Raw genomic sequence first — 18,828 nt, forward strand, 5'->3', positions numbered from 1 at the left:
TCTTAAAAATTATTTATGTCAATGATCTCCTTCATTACTATAAAAAACAAGAATATGCTGTATCCACTTAGCAGTCTACATAATAGCCTATTCATGTAAACTTTCTTCCCATGGCTTCTCTGTAAAGATGTACTTTTTTGAATAAACCCTTCTTTTTTTTTTTTTTTCTTTTTATTTATTTTTTTTTTATTAATTTTTTTTTTATTTCCAGCATAACAGTATTCATTATTTTTGCACCACACCCCGTGCTCCATGCAATCCGTGCCCTCTATAATACCCACCACCTGGTACCCCAACCTCCCACCCCCCGTCCCTTCAAAACCCTCAGATTGTTTTTCAGAGTCCATAGTCTCTCATGGTTCACCTCCCCTTCCAATTTCCCCCAACTCCCTTCTCCACTCTAAGTAGCAACATGGACGGGACTGGAAGAGATTATGCTGAGTGAAATAAGTCAAGCAGAGTGAATAAACCCTTCTTATTTAAAAAACTTTCCATGTAGGTCAAGAGAAACTCCTATTTCAATCAATTGTAAAGTTAAACAATTTATTTTAAGCTCAGTGAATATACTCAAAAATTTTAGAGCAATCTGCATAAAGTAATAAATAATATATGTATTACAATAAAATAATTTAGCAATCTGCATAAAAGATCTTCAAAGATAAAAGATTTGAGCCTGGTAAAATCCTCCTCCGTATCTGTCCCAGGGTAGTCAGAATGTACATAAAGATTTATGGGCAAGGGTCTCAGCGTTGCATCATTTATGAAAGTGAAGAAAACAATGTGCATAGGACCATAGTCAAAAAGTCATTATGCATCCATGTGTTGGAACAATACATGGTCATTAGAATGATTTTTAACAAATAATTTAATCATGTGGAGAAATTCTTATAATCTAAGATTATGAGAAAAAAACTCAAGAGGAAGAATAAAAACACTGGTAAGCCATCTCCTAATTTCACAAGTAAGTATAGGCGTGAACCAAATGCATCCTTGATATTAGTATCCAAGATACTAATAGTGTAAGAGCTCTATTATGAACAATTCTTAATTTCCCCTTCAACTTTCCTATATTTTACAAGTATTTACAATAAACATGTATGATTTTTTAAAGGAAGACATGGGCCAAAATTGTTTCTGTCATGCTTGCTCAGTGATAGGAAAAGAGGCATGATTGTTGGTGGTGTGTGAGGGGACCACAAATTAGCAAAGAAGTCCAGTCTCCAAAAGACAAATGAAAACCATACAAAAATATGAGTAGCCATTTGTAGCAGGAACCAATGTTTTAAATAAAGAAGGCTTGCTAAAGAGTGTGCCGAAACTCAAAAATCCCAATAAGAGATCTAGTCTCAGGGAGGCAGAACAGGGACACACACACATACAGGACCTCTCCAGCTAGGAAGAGAGAGGGAGGGAGATCAAACAGTAAAAAGAACAAGAGTGGCCCTAACTCCTCAGCTTTCAATGGTTACAGAATAAAACCCATCTCATGACTCTGGCAACCCAGGTCTTTCAGGAACTGAACGCCACCAACCTATTTATATTCTCTCCAAAATTTCCATCTTCTGGCTAAGATCAGTTTACCCTACATTTTACCATTCCAATACACTTACCCTTTTCCATAGTATGCCCTACTTTTCCAAGGTCTGCGGTCCAAGGGCAGGGTGTTCTCTCCTCCCCCTTTTCTTTGCCTTCGAAGCAAGTCAGACTCACTTACAGTGGCATCTGGTCATTAGAATTGTTTCAAGTTCCCAGGCGATTTGAATGTGCTGCACATGTTGAAACCATTTATCTCGCCTCTGTTCATTTCTATTTTTGTGGCTCTCCCCCTAGAGCCACCCCTCACCATCTCCAACAAACTGAATTGATAAATAGCAGGGACTTGTCCATTCATTCATTCCTTCATCCAGTGGATGTTTACTATGTGTCTTCCTGTGCCAGGCGTTCTTAATTTTTATATCTGACCTCTTCCTTCTTCTTCCTGCCCCCCCAGCGCCTAGCATATACCCTGGCACAGGATAAAAACTCAGTAAAAATGTGTTCTAGTTCACTGAAATCACCACAAGTGTTTTCCAGCTCTTATTCATGATCTTAAATAGCTTCTTTAAGAGCATCAATTAGCTAAGGTGTCAAGCTCTTCTTTTTAACATGACACTAAGTTTGCATTTTTAGATCTGGAAAGGATCTTAAGATTCAGTTGTCTTTAGGACACAACTCTGAAGATAAAGTTTCTTTTGAGCAGTCTACCTCATACAACACAAGGAATCCATAATTTTAAAATATAAGTACAGGGCGCCTGTGTGGCTCAGTGGGTTAAGCCGCTGCCTTCGGCTCAGGTCATGATCTCAGGGTCCTGGGATCGAGTCCCGCATCAGCCTCTCTGCTCAGCAGGGAGCCTGCTTCTCTCTCTCTCTCTCTCTCTCTCTCTCTATGCCTACCTCTCTGCCTACTTGTGATCTCCGTCTGTCAAATAAATGAAATCTTTTAAAAAAATAAATAAATAAAATATAAGTACAACATCTCCTTCTTTATATATATGGAGAAAATCTTCTCATTTCTGTTAGAACAAGAAGGAAACACATGCTAAAAAAGTAACATCTATTAAATTAGTGTAAAGTCTTCTCAAGTACTCATGTGATGGGGTATTTAACTGAAAACCCCTGAAGTTTCCTATTCTCTATTGCACAAACCCAAGCACTCTTCCTACCCTTCAAACCTTCCCTCCACAGCCATGCTTCCCCGCAACCCCACTCTCCTCCTCAAAACCAAAACCAAAAGCACTATTTGCAATAAAGTTTGTTAATCTCCCAAACCCAGTTTGATTACTCTTTCTTCCTGTCAAACACATTGTTCCCCTCCTGACTCTCACATGAGAAGGGAAGAGCAATGCTGATTTTGGGGAGGGGGGACTTTCCCTAAGGCTTTTATACTGACAGCTTAAATGTGGATTTCCACTAGCTCAGTCTGTTTCAGAAAACAGAAAAGTCAAAAAGAGCAAAGGACTTAAATCTCCCTTGATAAGTCCTAATTAATTGGCCAATCAGAAATTATCCTATTGTTTATGCTAATAACCATGCCAAGGTATGATTTCATGCAAAGTTTAAACTGGACATATTCAAAACAAGTTAGAGATGAGGACATCCATAAAAGATGAATTGAGGAGAGGTCAATTTGATTCAAAGATGCATTCATTTGAGCACTGGGCTACCACTGAAGGTCCGTCACATGCACACACACACACACACTAGCATGTGCACACACAAACATATGTGCACACATGCATACATACGCCCATACACATGGAGGCACATAGACATGTACTTGCACACACTTGCAAAGACACACACACACATATACTACTCATATATAACTGCACATGCCCATACACACACACATGCACACACATGCACACATTTGCACACTCACATCTTATCACCCAAACAAAATTTGAAGTTCCATGAGGCTGTCCTCTACGCGTGTTCTTCCCCAGTACTTGGCACTGGGCTAAGCCCATATTACATACTAAACAGATAACCAGTTAATTCAAAATGTTTACATAATTTTCTACATTGGTATGTCTAAATTTACTAATCATTTGGCCTACTTTATACAAGTTAATATTTTGTTTTTCCTAAATGAAAACTGTGAGTAACCCCTACTTTTCTCATAGTTACAAGGGTACTCAAAGCTGATGATCCTTGAGCTCATGCACTTTTGTAAAGGGAAATGCAAATCTGGTAAGTGTTCACAATCTCCGCGTAAAATAAGACAAGAGATGAAAATGATGTTCAGGGAGAGAGACAGAACAATCTCAGAAGCAGGAAGTTTAGATTTTCTTTTCTGAAAAGATTAGGCTTCCTTTGTTTCTTTTTTGGCTTTTATGTGTTTAAAGATGATGCTGACTAGACTTTACTGTTCTGTGTTACAGTATCATGTTAATTGTTCTTAGGGAGAGAATAAATAGTAAGTGGCAGAATTATTGCAGACATTTCAAGTCTGTGAATGGATTTCCATGTTAATAGGAACCAAAAAATGATCCTCAGACGGAAGCCTAAAGACATGGGAGACACAACATTAAACCTGATCCGCCACCACATGTAAGCTCTTTGAGGCTACTTGATATAGTTGAAGCATATATATATATATATATATATATATATATATATATATATATATATTTAGCATAAAGCTGCATTTTTCAAACTCTTTTCCATTATGGCCCCATCGTAGGAAGAATAATGCCCCCCCCCCAATGTCTGCACTCTAACATTCAGACCTTGGATACATGAAGCTAAATTCAGGACTTATAGTAAGTGACAAACAAAACATACATCTTCACCCAAAAAGCACATTATAGGACTATCTTAGGGTTCTCCTAATAGTCTCCCTGAGAATATGTGGTTCTCAAATCTTTCTGTAGTCTCCACGCCCAGGGAAGCCCACAGTAGATGCTCAATAAATATATTTGAATGAATAAATGAATGAGCAAAAACAGATAAAGAGAGATGAACTGGGTTGACCTTGTCACACACTTTAGATCAGGATTTTTTTTTTTTTTTTTACTTCAGCCCTACTGATATCTTGGATGAATAATCCTTTCTTGTAGGGGACTGTGTGTGCAACATTCCTGGCCTTTCCCCACCAGATCCCAGTAGCACCCACCAATTGTGAAAATCAAAAATGTCTCCTAGATGGGGGTGGGGGGGCAAAATTGCCTCTGGCTAAGAACCACCACTCTGAAACAAAGGTCCTCAATTCTATCTGCACTTTAAAATAACTTAGGATGACTTTAAACAACCCAGTGGTTAAGCAGAGAAAGTCAATCATCATATGGTTTCACTTATTTGTGGAACATAAGGAACAGCATGGAGGACATTAGGAGAAGGAAGGGAAAAGGTGGGGGGATTGGAGGGGGGGATGAACCATGAGAGACTATGGACTCCAAGAAACAACCCGAGGGTGTTAGAGGGGAGGGGTCAGGGGGATGGGTTCGCCCAGTGATGGGTATTAAGGAAGGCACGGATTGCATGGAGCACTGGGTGTTATATGCAAACAACAAATCATGGAACGCTACATCAAAAACTAATGATGTACTACTGTATGGTGACTAACATAACACAATAAATAATAATAATAAATAAATAAATAATAAATACCCAATGGTTAGGCCGCATCATTGATGATCTAAGTCAGACTCACTCAGGGTGGCATTTAGTCATTGGTAGTTTCCCAAAGCTCTCAGGTGATTTGAATATGCAGCCAAACGTTGAGAATCACTTCTCTAGCTGCTTGCTATTAAAATTGTGGTCCATGGACAAGCAACTGGGCATTATCTTGAAGTTTGTCAGAAATGCAAAATCTTGGGCTCTATCCCAGACCTACTGCACTGGTCAAAGTCCAGGCAGGAGACAGAAACCACACCAATTACTGCAACAGTGAGAATTTCATGTAAGGAATTGTTAATTAGCGACAAGGTGAGGATGGCCGAGTTGGAAGGTCCTGAGCTCACCTCCTCCCACAGACAAACCAGAACTACAACTACGTACAAAACAGCTATCTCTGAAAACCGAAGACCAACAGAAAAGATTTCACACAACACAGGGTATGAAGAAAATTCCCACTGAGATAGGCAGGAGAGGCAGAGACACAGTCTAATCAGGACCCACACCGCTGGCGCAGCAACATACAAATGAGGGGCCATCACAATGGTAGAGGCCATCCCTGACAAACAAGAGGTCTGAGCCCAACACGGGGTTCCCCAGTTCAGGGAAGCTGCACCGGGAAGATGAGACCCCACGATGTCGAGCTTTGAAGACTAGCAGCGCTTATGTCCAGGAGTGCCAGAGAGTAGTGGAAAACCAAGACTCTGCTCTGCAAGGGCACACGCACAATTTCACTCAGTCCAAGTCCCAGTGCAGAGGCAGTGGTTTGAAAAGTACCTGGGATACACATGAAGGAGAATCACTGACAAATTTTAGAGCACATACCAAAGAGGCAGGGATCTGTTCTAACATTTTCTCGGGATAGAAGGTCTGGTAGGTACCTTTTTTTGTTGTTTTTTTTAAACTCCCCTTCCATCTACTTGACCTGGCACCGGTGTGCTGGTGGAAGCCATGTCTGACACTATCCATGTGTCCTTCTAGCATCTCTGGCTCCGCCCCCGAGTTCCTCAGGCCACTCATCCTGCCCAACCCACCTGCTCCAGTCAGAGCCCTTCTCCAGCAGCTCTCTGCCTCATCACGCCTGGAGGAAATAAATGAAATAAAGACTAAATGAATAAATAAAAAGATCAAGGAAACTAAGAGTTGGTTCTTAGAAAAGATATGCAGAACAGATAAGCCTTTAGCCAGAGTCATTAAGAAAAAAAGAGAAAGGCCCGAAATAAACAAAATCAGAAATGAAAGAGAAATTACAATGTATACCACAGAAATAAAAATGATCATCAGAGACTACTACAAATAATTATATACCAACAATTAAGACAACCCAAAAGAAATGGAAAGATTCCCAGAACCATACAGTTTACTAAGACTGAATCAGGAATAGAAAAGTGAATAAATTGATCACTATTAATAAAGTTGAATCCATAATCAAAAACTCCCAACAAACAGGAGATTAGGACCAGACAGCTTGACAAGTGAATTCTACCAAATATTTAAAGAGTTAATAACTATCCTTCTCAAAGTACTCCAAAAAATTGAAAAGGAAGGAATGCTTTCAAAGTCATTCTTTGAGGCCAGCATTATCCTGATATCAAACACAGACAAAAATTCCACAAAAAAAGAAAATTGTAGGCCAATATTTCTGATGAACACAGATGCAAATTCCTCAACAAAATATTCGCAAACCACACTCAACAATACATTAAAAGGATCATACACCACAGTCAAGAGGGGTTTATTCCAAGGATGCAAGGATGGTTTGATATCTGCAAGTGAACCAACATGATTAACAAAAAGAAGGGTGAAAATCATAAATCATAGGACCATCTCAATAGCTGTAGAAAAGGTATTTGATAAAATGCAATATTTATGATACAAACTCATAAATGCCGTATATGACAAACCCACAGCTAACATCAGACTCAACAATGAAAAGCTAAAAGTTTTTCCTCTAAAATCAGGAACAAAACAAGGATGCCCACTCTCACTACTTTTATTCAACATGGTGTGGGAAGTCCAAGCCCAGCAAGCAGATAAGAAAAAGAAATAAGGCAACCAAATTGGAAAAGAAGAAGTAAAACTGTCACTATTTGCAGATGACATGATACTATATATAGAAATATCCCCACCAAAAAACTACTTGGACTAATAAATGAATTCAGTAAAGTCACAGGATGCAAAATTAGTATATAGAAATCTGTTGCATTTCTGTGTACTGATAATGAACTACCAGGAAGAGAAATTAAGAAAATAATCCCATTTAAAACTTATTAAAGAATAAAATATCTAAGAATAAATTTAACCAAGGAAGTGAAAGACTTAAACTCTGAAAACTTGGTAAGATATTAATGAAAAAAATTAAAGACACAAATAAATGGAAAGATACACTCTGCTCATGGCTTGCACGAATTAATATTGTTAAAATATTGCAATCTACAGAATCAACGCAATCCCTATCAAAGTACCAGTGGCATTTTGGGTGTCATCTGGATGGCACAGTTGGTTGAGCATCCAATTCTTGGTTTCAGCTCAGGTTGTGATCTCAGGGTTGTGAGACTGAACTCCATGTCTGGCTCTGGGCTCAGCATGGAGTCTGCTTAAGACTCTCTATCCTGACAAACCATAAGTGACTCTTAATCTCACAAAACAAACTGAGGGTTGCTGTGGGGAGGGGGTTTGGGAGAAGGGGGTGGGGTTATGGACATTGGGGAGGGTATGTGCATTGGTGAGTGCTGTGAAGTGTGTAAACCTGGTGATTCACAGACCTGTACCCCTGGGGATAAAAATATATGTTTATAAAAAATAAAAAATTAATTAAAAAAAATAAAAATAAATAAATTAGAGGAAAAAAAAAAAAGACTCTCTATCCTGCTTCCTTTGCCCCTCCCCCTGTACTTGTGCACTCACTCTCTCCCTCTCTCTCTCTCCAAAATAAATAAATCTTTAAAAAAAAATGCCAGCGGCATTTTTCACAGAACTATAACAAATAATCTAAAACTTCATACAAAACCACAAAAAACTGTCAATAGCCAAAACAGTCTTGAGAAGGAAAAACAGAAGTTAGAAGCATCACACACCTGATTTCAAACTATATTACAAAGCTGTAGCAATCAAAACAGTATGGTACGGGCTCAGACGCAGACATATAGATCAATAGAATGGAAAAGAGGGGAAAAAAATGGAAAAGAGAACACAGAGAGAAACGCATGCTTATATGGTCAACTAATTTTCAACAAAGGAAGCAAGAATATACAATGGGGAAAAGACAATCTCTTTAATAAATGATGCTGGGAAATCTGAACAAATGCATGCAAAGCAATGGAACTGAACCACTTTTCTTATACCAAAATGAATTTTGAATTTATTTTTGTATATGGTATAAGATATTTGCACCCCTATGTTCATTACTTACAATAGTCAAGATAAAGAAGTAACCTAAGAACCCACCAGTGGATGGGTGGATCAAGAAACTATAACACATACACATACACACAAACCACAGAATATTACTCGGCCGTAAAAAGAATAAAATCTTGTCATTTGCAACAACATGGATGTATCTGAAGGGTATTCTGCTAAGTGAAATAAATCAGAGAGAAAAAAAATACCAGATGACTTCACTTAAATGCAGAATCTAAAAAACAAAACAAGTAAACAAAACAAAATAGAAACAAACTCGTAGATAGAGAATAATCTGGAGATTATCAGAGGGTAGGGGATTATGGGGGCAGAATGGGGAAAATAGACAAAAAGGAGATTAAAAGTTACAAACTTCCAGTCAGAAAATAATTAAACCGCAGAACCTACTGTACTGCAGTAGGGATACAGTTACTATTGTAGCAACTTTGTATGATGAGGGGTAATAGCTAGACTTAGTGGTGATCCCTTCACGAGGTATATAAATGTTGAAGGACTGGGTTATAAACCTGAGACTGACATAATAGTGTATGTCAACTACACTTCAATTAAAAAATATTTTAAAATTACTGAGGATAAAAATACATTATATGTTTATAAAAAAATTTTTAATAAAAAAATGTTTTAAAATTAGTAATCAAGTAAAGTTATTAAAGTAATCAACTAGGTCATTGAAAGAGTAAAAATAAAGCTCTACTATATTAGGGTGATGATAATGGCAGAGAGCAGCTCCCACCATTGGGGTCAGGAAAGAAAGGAAAGAGGTTGGAATCCCTGACAGGGGCGTTGCTTGGCCTGGGGTGCCTAAGGGGCATAATGAAGTTCATCTTGACAGTGTTGGAAAAGCTGAAAACTGGAAGTTGCCTCAAGTGGGAGGGACTGCTGTTGCGGGTTGGAAGGAGCATTGCAGGGGGGACGCCCAGCGGGCGGGTCGTCCTCCGTCCTCCGGCTTCGCAGTCGCCCCCTAGCGCCCCATCGGGGAATGCCTAGCGCGGAGCCCGCCGGCAAAGCACAAGGGCGGTTGCCGAGTCCAGCCCCTGCTGCAGCTCCCGGCAGAGCCTGAAAGGGTGGGTTTGGAGCTGAGAGCCGGTGACAGTCTAACCACAGACACGGCACGTCTACTGATGGAGCATCTGCACTTTAGCAGGACCTCCAGGGGATTCCCGTGCACGTTGCCGTGTAGGAAGCCCTGCTTTCGAGCCTGTCGCGTCTTTGATCCATCCTGGCTCCTAAACAAGCTCCCTCGAGTTGGCCCGCAGCTTGGCAGCACCCTCCACTGGAGACACCCCCAGTCCGCTCCCGAATGCCAGTGACACAAACCACTGCTTTATGGTGGTTTGTCGCCTTAGATGTCAAGGGAGAAAGAAATCAATTCGGTCTCTGTGTTCTCTTCAAAGTTAAGTATTTCCTTGTCTGTTGCCCGCTCCCCCCGCCCCCACTTCTGTTTCAAAGGATTACAAACAAAAGCAAATTGGCATTCTTTGGTTTCTTAATACTTCCTTAAATGGCTAAGTAGAATCCAAAACTTCAACTGTGCAATTAATATCAACAAAACAGGACCCCTCGAGGAGACTCTGGACGCTTTCACTCTCCAGGGGACCAGTAATTCTGAGAACTGAGTATTTCCTTCCCACACAGCCGCCTCAGCAGCCTCCCTCAGAGAAAGCCCTAGTAGCCGGAGAGGCTGGCGTAGGAGGGTCTCACTCCAGCAGGCATCTGGCAAATGTGCCTTGCTCACCACCAGAGAGAGCAGGTGGGAGTGCACGGCGGCGCGGTGCCCACCCATGGACACAGCTGAAGAAAATAACTGGTCAGCAAATGTCCTCCTTCGGAGCATCAGCATGTTCTGCTCGCCAGCATCACCTTGGCATTGCGGGCACAGGCCCAGGGCGGGGGGCCGGTTCGGGGAGGAGGGCTGTTTGCGAACGTTCCTGGTCCGCTCCTGCCACCCAGTGGACGTTCCTAACTCCTACGCTTAGAATCCAAAAGTCCAGCGTTTGAAATTTATTCAAAGCTTAAGTACAATTGTCTCTAAAAATTGCCAATCCTTTTAATAAACGTATTAGAAACTCACTTAAAATGGAATATGTGGGTAAATGTAAACTACATGTGAATACATATTCAATTTTACATAAATGGAAATGTGTCGTATGCTTTGATAATAAGAGCTCAGCTCATAGGAAAGTGTGAATGAAAACAAAATGACCTGTTTTCACAGATGGGAAGATTCTTCATAGTTTAAAAATATACTAAGAGGATCACAGTTCCATATATATGTACCTGCTCAGTTTTTAGTTCCAACATTATAAATTCTTTTTTGAGAATTTCACATGAAATTAAAAAAAATTAGTAACACAGAAAGTGTCAATTATTTTGATTCAAAGGTTCACATGTGTGTTACGGGACTGCCAAAACAACTTTATTTTATAAGATTGCTTTGGTTTATGTATAGGGTGGTCTGTCTCACATGCTTTATCAACCATGGATTCTAAGTTTTTTAAGTCCTTTAAAACAACCCATGACATGTGACATTTAGGGATTACTCTATTTGAGTGTGGATGAGTAAACTGATGAGTAAATAGGTTGATAAAAGTATTATAGGACATTCTTCAAAGAACAATAAAGAAGTGTAACTCCTAAGAATCACATATTTACTATGTAGAAACTAAAAGACCAGATGTCCTTTATTAAAAGGGAAACAAAAATCCCAGTGTTGAATGACTGAATTTTATGAATTTATTATTGATTTTGATGATTAATGAAATAAAACATGATATCATAAGGACTCTCTGAAAAATCCCATTTTCTTAGGCAGCTCTGACTCAATTGCTAGCAAACATATGATAGAAATTCTGCACTTGATTAAAAAACCTATCACAGAAATCTAAGAATCATTGAGAGAAGTTTCAGAAGATAGAGAAGACATGTGAAAACTGGCTATTTGGATTCTCTAAATTTCATTAAGATAAAGGAGAAGTTACATGACAATTTCCAAATGGCTGGCTAATTATAACAAAATGCATACAGGCATTAGAAACTATTATGGAAAGATGGAAAGCTTATTATTGTGTGTGTTTCAACTGAACTTGAACTGTAACAGCTGAGATGCACCAGCTCCTTTTGGTATTTATCCTGGTTCTTTGCAAAGTGCATATAGCAAAAACTGCATGTGGTCAGTCAAACTCAATTACAGTAAGACTAGAAAATTGATTTGAAATGGCAATTTAGCTGAACCAGAACTGGACCCGAATTGTTTTGTTACTCTCCCAATCAAGATCATTCCAAACTCCTATCTTCACTTTACTAAACTAAATAAGGTTATCATTACAATTGCATTTTGATGTTGAATCATATAAAAAGGTAAGATTGAATTAGATAGTGATCCTCTGCTACTTTTTTGAGTTCACTACAATGTTTGAGAGGTTTTGTGGCTATTTCAGTCAAAAGGAAAAATCAATCAATAATCCATAGAACAAGATTTTGTAGAGGGTCTGATGCATATCTGATATATGGTTTGTGAATATTTTTTCCCATTCCATAGGTTCCATTTGTTTTGTTCTGTGCTGTTTTTGCTGTGGAGTTGTAGGAGTTCCTTATATATTTTGGACAACAACAGGGCACTGTTCCATAGTATAAAGTTTCAGTTATGTTAAATGAGTAAATCCCAGGGATGCCTGGGTGGCTCAGGCCATGATCCCAGGGTCCTAGGATCGAGTCCCACATTGGGCTCCTTCCCCTGCAGGGATCCTGCTTCTCTCTCTGCCTTTGCCTGCCACTCTGCCTGCTTATGTGTGTGCTCTTGCTCTCTCTGACAAATAAATTTAAAATCTTTTTAAAAAATTTTTTAAATAAATAAATGAATAAGTTCCAGAAACCTGCTGTACATCACAGTGCCCAATGTAGTTAACAACATGGTATTGTGCACTTCAAAACCTAGTAAGAAGTTAGATTTCATGTCAAGTGTTCTTACTGTACACACAAAAAAATTTAGAACACAAGGAAGATCTGGGAAGCATTGGATAGGTCTATTACTTTGACGATGGTGATGGTATGATGGGTGTTTGATATGTCCAAACTCATCAGATTATACTTATGCTAATTATACAATTAAGCATTGTATGTGAATTGTACCTCAATAAAGTTGTTTTTTTAAAAAGAAACAATATATAATATTCAAAAATTACATTATGCATATTCAAATAAAAAGTAATTTCACACTCTTTCTTTTTAGGTTAATAGGAAATTGAGCAGAAAGTAGTTTCCCCTGTTATTAACATCTTCCATTAGCATGCTACATTTGTTACAATTGATGCATTATTCATACATCATTACTAACTGAAGTCCAAAGTTTATATTAGCATTCACTCCTTGTGCTGTACATCTATGGGTTTGGAAAAGTGTTTAAAGAACATGTATCCACCAATACAGCATCACACAGAAGAGTTGCACTGCCCTAAAAATCCTCTGTACTCTGCCTATTCATCCCTCCCTCCCTCTCCTTGAGCCCCTAAAATACCATGATCCTTGTTCTGTCTGTGTAGCTTTTCCTTTCCCAGAATGTCTTATGGCTGTAATCATGCAGTACGCAACCTTTTTAAATTGGTTTCTTTTTCTTATGATAAGCATTTTTATATCTTTTGTAGCCAGATAGCTCATTTCTTCCTATCACTACACAATATTTTATTACCTGGCTATACCAGTTTATTTATACATTCACCTACTAAAGGATCTTAGCACTTCTAAGTTTTCGCAACTATGAAAAAAGCTGCCATAAGTATTCATGTGCAGGCTTATGCGTAGACATAAATTTTCAATTCCTTTGTGTAAATAATGAAAAGCACAATTGCTTAATCATATGATTAACACTGTGTTTAGTTTTCTAAGGAACTGCTGAACTATCTTCCAAGGAGGTTGTATTATTTTGCATCTCCATCACCTGTTCTCCACATCCTCATCAGCATTTGATGTTAATGTGTTTTGAATTTTAACCATTCTGATAGGTAGATGGTGGTAGCTCATTGTTTTGATTTATAATTCCCTAAATGATAAATGATGTTGGTAATCTCCCTGTTTATCTTCTTTAGTGAAGTGTTTGCTCAGATCTTCTGCTCATTTTAAAAATTAAACTGTTGGTTTTCTTATTATTGAATTTTAAAGTTCTTTGTATATTTTGGATACCAGCCCTTTATCAAATATATGTTTTGTGAAGAATTTTTCCCAGTTGGTGATTTATCTTTGAATTCTCTTAAAAAATCTTTTACAGAGCAGAAGTTTTTAATGTTCATGAAGTCCAACTTCTGTTTGTTTGTTTTTTTGTTTTTTTCTTTTATGGACCATGCCTTGGTGCAATATTTAAAAAGTCATCACCAAAGCTATGATCACCTAGATTTCTCCTATGTTATCTTCTGAAGGTTTTATAGCTTTTCCTTTTACATCTAGTTCTATGATCTATTTTGAGTTAGTTTTTGTGAAGCTCTGTGTCTAAAATCCTTTTTTTTTTCTTACATATGGATATCTAATTGTTCCAGCAACATTTGTTGAAAATCTTAAAGTTTAGTTGTGTTAATCCTCCAACTTTTTATTTCTCCTTCAATATTTTACTGGCATTCTGGGCCTTTCGCCTTTTTACATAAACTTTAGCATCAGTTTGTCAATATCTACAAAATAACAGATTTCAACTGGTCTTGCATTGGATCTATAGATCAACTCAGGAAAAAGAGACAATAAAACTGAGTTTTCCAATCCATCTACATGGAATATCTATTTATTTAAATCTTTGATTTTGGGACACCTGGGTGGCTCAGTCATTTAGCATCTGCCTTTAGCTCAAGTCATGATCCCAGAATCCTGGGATTGCGTCTCATATCGGGCTCCTTGCTCAGTGGGGATCCTGCTTCTCTGCCTGCCATTCCCCCGGCTTGTGCTCTCTCTCTCTTTCTGACAAGCAAATAAATAAAAATCTTTAAAAAAAAAAAATCTTTGGTTTTGTTCATCACAATTTTCTAGTTATCTTCTTACAGATCTTAGATACATTTTGTCACACCTATTTTCCTTTTCTTCTTCTGTGCTAATGTAAATGGTATTGTGTTTTCAGTTTCAAATTCCAATTGTTCATTGTTGGTATATATGAAAGTAAATGCCTTTTGTTTATTAACATTGCATCTTGTAACCTTGCTATAATTGATAATTAATTCTGGGAAATTTTGTTATTCTTTAGGATTTTCTACATAGACAACCCTGTCATCTATGGACAATGAGTTTTATTTCTTCCCTCTTAAAGGGTATACCTTTGATGTCCCTTTTTAAAATTCTTTGATTTTTTTATTGTTCTTAACAAGGACTCATAGCACAATGTTGAATAGGAGTAGTGAGAAGGACATCCTTGCCTTGCCCCTGAGCTTAGTGGGAAAACATCTACTTTCTCACCACCAAGTACAATGTTAGCTATAGGCTTTTTGTAGATTTTTTTTTTATCAAGTTGAACATGTTCTTTTCTATTCCCAGTTTGCTAAGATCTTGATTTATTTTAATGTAAATTTTAATATGTTTCAGGATTAAACTAAGTAAAAAAAAAAAAAAAGTTGGCCTTAAAGCAACAGTGGGCAATATGTTATCTCTTCTTTTCTAACCTAAAACTTCTAAAATAAGATTATATTCAACATAATCATATTCTCACATGAAGATAAAAACAATCAATCCAAGTAACTTCCAGTGAGTGTAGGTAAAAACAATGGCATTTTCCAGTCTTGAATCAAAACTATATTTAAACAAAATAACCCTTCAATCCTCTTGGTCAAAATCACTTCTTTAAACCATTATGGAAAAAAGAGAGAGAGAGAGAGAAAGAAAATAAACCATTATGTATACTAATGATTTTACAATTGTGTCTGTGACACCAGCTATGTCTCCAATTACCTCAACACATATAATGGTATTTTAAAACTATTATTATGTTCCCTCTAATTTTCTTCATACAATCATAGGTGCCATGGGCAATAAACATCCAAAGGCAGTTTTGTAATTTGTGTTACTGGCTCTGGATTGTTTATAGATACACTGTATATTATGCCAAACTTCTCCCTGAGACAATATCTGGACTGTTTCTATTATGGTAAACCAACATTTGGGAAAGAATATACCAACACATGGATGGCCAGAATGAAAATTTCTTGTGAAATTCCCACAATACTAACCACCAAGAGGAACTCTCTAGAACAATAAGCCACTTTTACATTTTATTCTCACATAAGTATTCATAAGTATCTGTAGAACACTTGAGAGATGCTTTACCGCAGGCACTAAATATATGAAACATTTAATGGGAATGAAAATATGGCACATTTTATCAAATCGTGGATAGGTTTCCAAAATTACTATCCTTAGGTTCTTGGTCACTAATATGTCTAGAAACTTGAATAAGGCTCAGTGTAGGCTGTTATCATCCATGAGATATCTGAGACCCCCTTTGACCATGTACTCACTTCTTGAATTTTCACAGTCAACCGAACTCTCCGGGCAGCTTTGCAACACAGCCTACTGCTATATTAAATTGCTATTCTCCCATAGAGACCCAATATGGAGCCCAGGTATTTTCTAATTTTTAAAGAGAGTGGGGCATTAAGTCAAAATGATAATACAGATTGATAGAAAAATGACTGAATACAGATCAAGTTACAAGAAACCTGCATTATGCAGAATGCAAACCAATCTTGGACAAGTGAAAACTAGTTCCTGTCATTCTCTACCCTTCAAAGTCATCTCAGTACCCCCCCTCCAAACCTTCATATTTCATAGTTTCCTTCTACTTACTCATTGTTCTGTTTATTCTCTTCAGCTTAAGTCAGGTGAAACTTGAGATTACTTTCCACTGACCTTAAAATGTGATCAGTAGCCATCTGGACTTACAAAGACAGGCAGGGCCCTGTATGTGAGCCAATATACATATTTTTACTTTGCTTAACATTCTGTCATATTGTGAAATGATTCTTATCTTGGGAAAGAGTAATCAAGAATAGTTAAGATATTTACTATGCTCTTTCATTGACTATAATTTCTTTTTATTTGACTTCATGGGCAACGGGTTGTTTTAACTCCAAAAAATAGGTCCTTTTTGTTGTTCTTTTTTTTTTTATGGCAACCTGAAAATTAAAGTCCTCAAAAAATGCACATGATTTATAATGATAATAAAATGAGATGCTGGAAAGTAGGAACAAGTTACACACAATAAAGCTATGGTTCTCAAAAGGTTACAACGCAGTAGACTGATGGTCTCCAAATGCCATTATTATGACTCAGAATGTGTCCTTTGAACAGCAGAACATTATGTTACAGTTAGGGCTTACAAGTTGAGAGCCTTCTATTATTTTACCCTTGAGGAGGCCTCAGTTCTGCACTGCGTGTTCTGCAGAAATGCACATATCTCCAGACCTGCAAAAAGGGCACCCAGAAGTTAGTAAGACCCTACCTGGTAAGGAATCAGAGTATCTGGTTCTAACACTCGAGAGTTGTGCTGTGTGAGCCAACTGTTTGGTTTTCCTGAGGTTCGGTTTCTGTCCTGGAGGCAATATGAATGCTGACAGAAAAAATACCTCACACACGGTTGTCATTAAGCCCGAACACATCAGAAGGGGCCGAGTCTAACGAGGGAGGCTGTGGCCACAATTCAGGAAGGAGATGATGGTGAGTAGAACTACTGTTAAGTCAACAGGTTTGGAGAGCAGCAAATAGACTGGAGATGTATTTAATGGATAACATCAACAGAAACTGACTTTTAACTGGGGGAAGTATGGAGGGGTCCAATACTGTTCCCAGGTGTCTGTTGTGGGCAGTTGTAAACTTAAGGTGTCTTTTTGTGGGACAGTGAGCATAGGACATGGAGGAGATTTGGCAGTGGGGTGATGTAGCGATGGGAGTCTAAAGCAGTTGGCTTTGTATGCCTGTAGAAACCTACATGTGCAATCAGAAGCTGGAGATAGGACCTGAGGCAGAAGGGGAAATACTCTGAAAATGGTAGTGAGGAGAGAGAAGGACACCATTCCACCCTCAGCCCTGAGGCTGGGGGATTGGTGAGTACGTGATAATAATCCAAGGTAGAACCAAGTTTGAACTAAGGAAAGGAGATAAAGGAATTTTTCAGAGAAGAAGTTGAGGATGCAGGGTGGTGACTGTTATTAGAACATGTGCTTCAGCACATCAATGAACAGAACGTCACCCTCACTAACATCAGAAGTGGGCGCCTAACCCTTTCTTCTTTGCATTTCTACTTGTATTTTGAAATACTTGGCATCATCTTATAACATTAGTGTATGCAAAAATATAGTACTCAATTTAAAAAATGTGAACCAGAGCCTCTTAGAAATCCATCATCTTAGAGCCTGACAAAACCTTAAAAATCACATACCTCCTTGAAAGGACTTGTATTCATGGTCATAGTAGTAAAGTACAGGTTTCTATACCATCGTTAAGTAAAAGAATCAAAAAATTTTCTTCATTTGTCACTGGAGATAAAAACTCTCATCTTTTGTAATCTCTGGGAGGGGGACACCAACCTAGAAGCTAAGAACGTTGCTTTCTTATCTCTGAACTGGCACTTCTTTTTTTTTGTGGAATCCTCCACAGATTGACATGTCATCCTTGTGCAGAAGCCATGCTAATCTTCTCTGCATGGTTCCCATTTCAGTATTTGTGCTGCTGAAGGGAGTCTTGAACTGGCACTTTTTAGTTATGTGACCCTTGACAGTTCATCTGATCCACAGACCTCCAGCCCCAAATATGGGGCTGAATTAGATCATTTCAATAGATTCTAGTCTGCTAAAGATCTTTATGAGTCTATGAAGCTTTCTGCTTTGGAACAACAGTATAACAGGGAATTTCAACTTGATAAATTTTAGAATGCTAAATTTGGATTTGAAAAATTAGAAATCTGTTTTATGTATTCCTCCAAATATTTAACTTGTATATTGTGAGGAAAGTACCTCGACTCAGATACACTGAATGAATAAATTAGCTCTGGTTCTCAGTGAAGACCCAAAAAAAAAAAAAAAAAAAAGGCAGAAAGAAATAAAGATAGCGGCAACTGTTAATGATATGTGGTTTTTAAATAATAAAATTATCACCCTCCTCTAGCCCAGTCAACCCTGACAATGTGTCCTTTTGTTAATATATGCCATATACTGAGGAAGCCCACTTATAATCACCATATACAGACATATATGGAAAGATAGTACTTTTTTCCCAAAAGAAACATTTCAAA

General features: G+C 37.9%; 1 protein-coding gene and 1 non-coding gene across 2 annotated transcripts in view; both read right to left on the reverse strand.

The window, feature by feature from the left end:
* The window catches only part of COL21A1 (collagen type XXI alpha 1 chain), a 280,569-nt gene that overhangs the window by 234,699 nt on the left and 27,042 nt on the right, over positions 1-18,828 (reverse strand). The window lies entirely within an intron of this gene.
* Positions 18,173-18,276, reverse strand: LOC116589584. Its single transcript, XR_004285353.1, has one exon. It is a non-coding gene; the product is annotated as a U6 spliceosomal RNA (small nuclear RNA).

Source organism: Mustela erminea, chromosome 4 (genome assembly GCF_009829155.1).
Source record: "Mustela erminea isolate mMusErm1 chromosome 4, mMusErm1.Pri, whole genome shotgun sequence".
Classification (NCBI taxonomy): domain Eukaryota; kingdom Metazoa; phylum Chordata; class Mammalia; order Carnivora; family Mustelidae; genus Mustela; species Mustela erminea.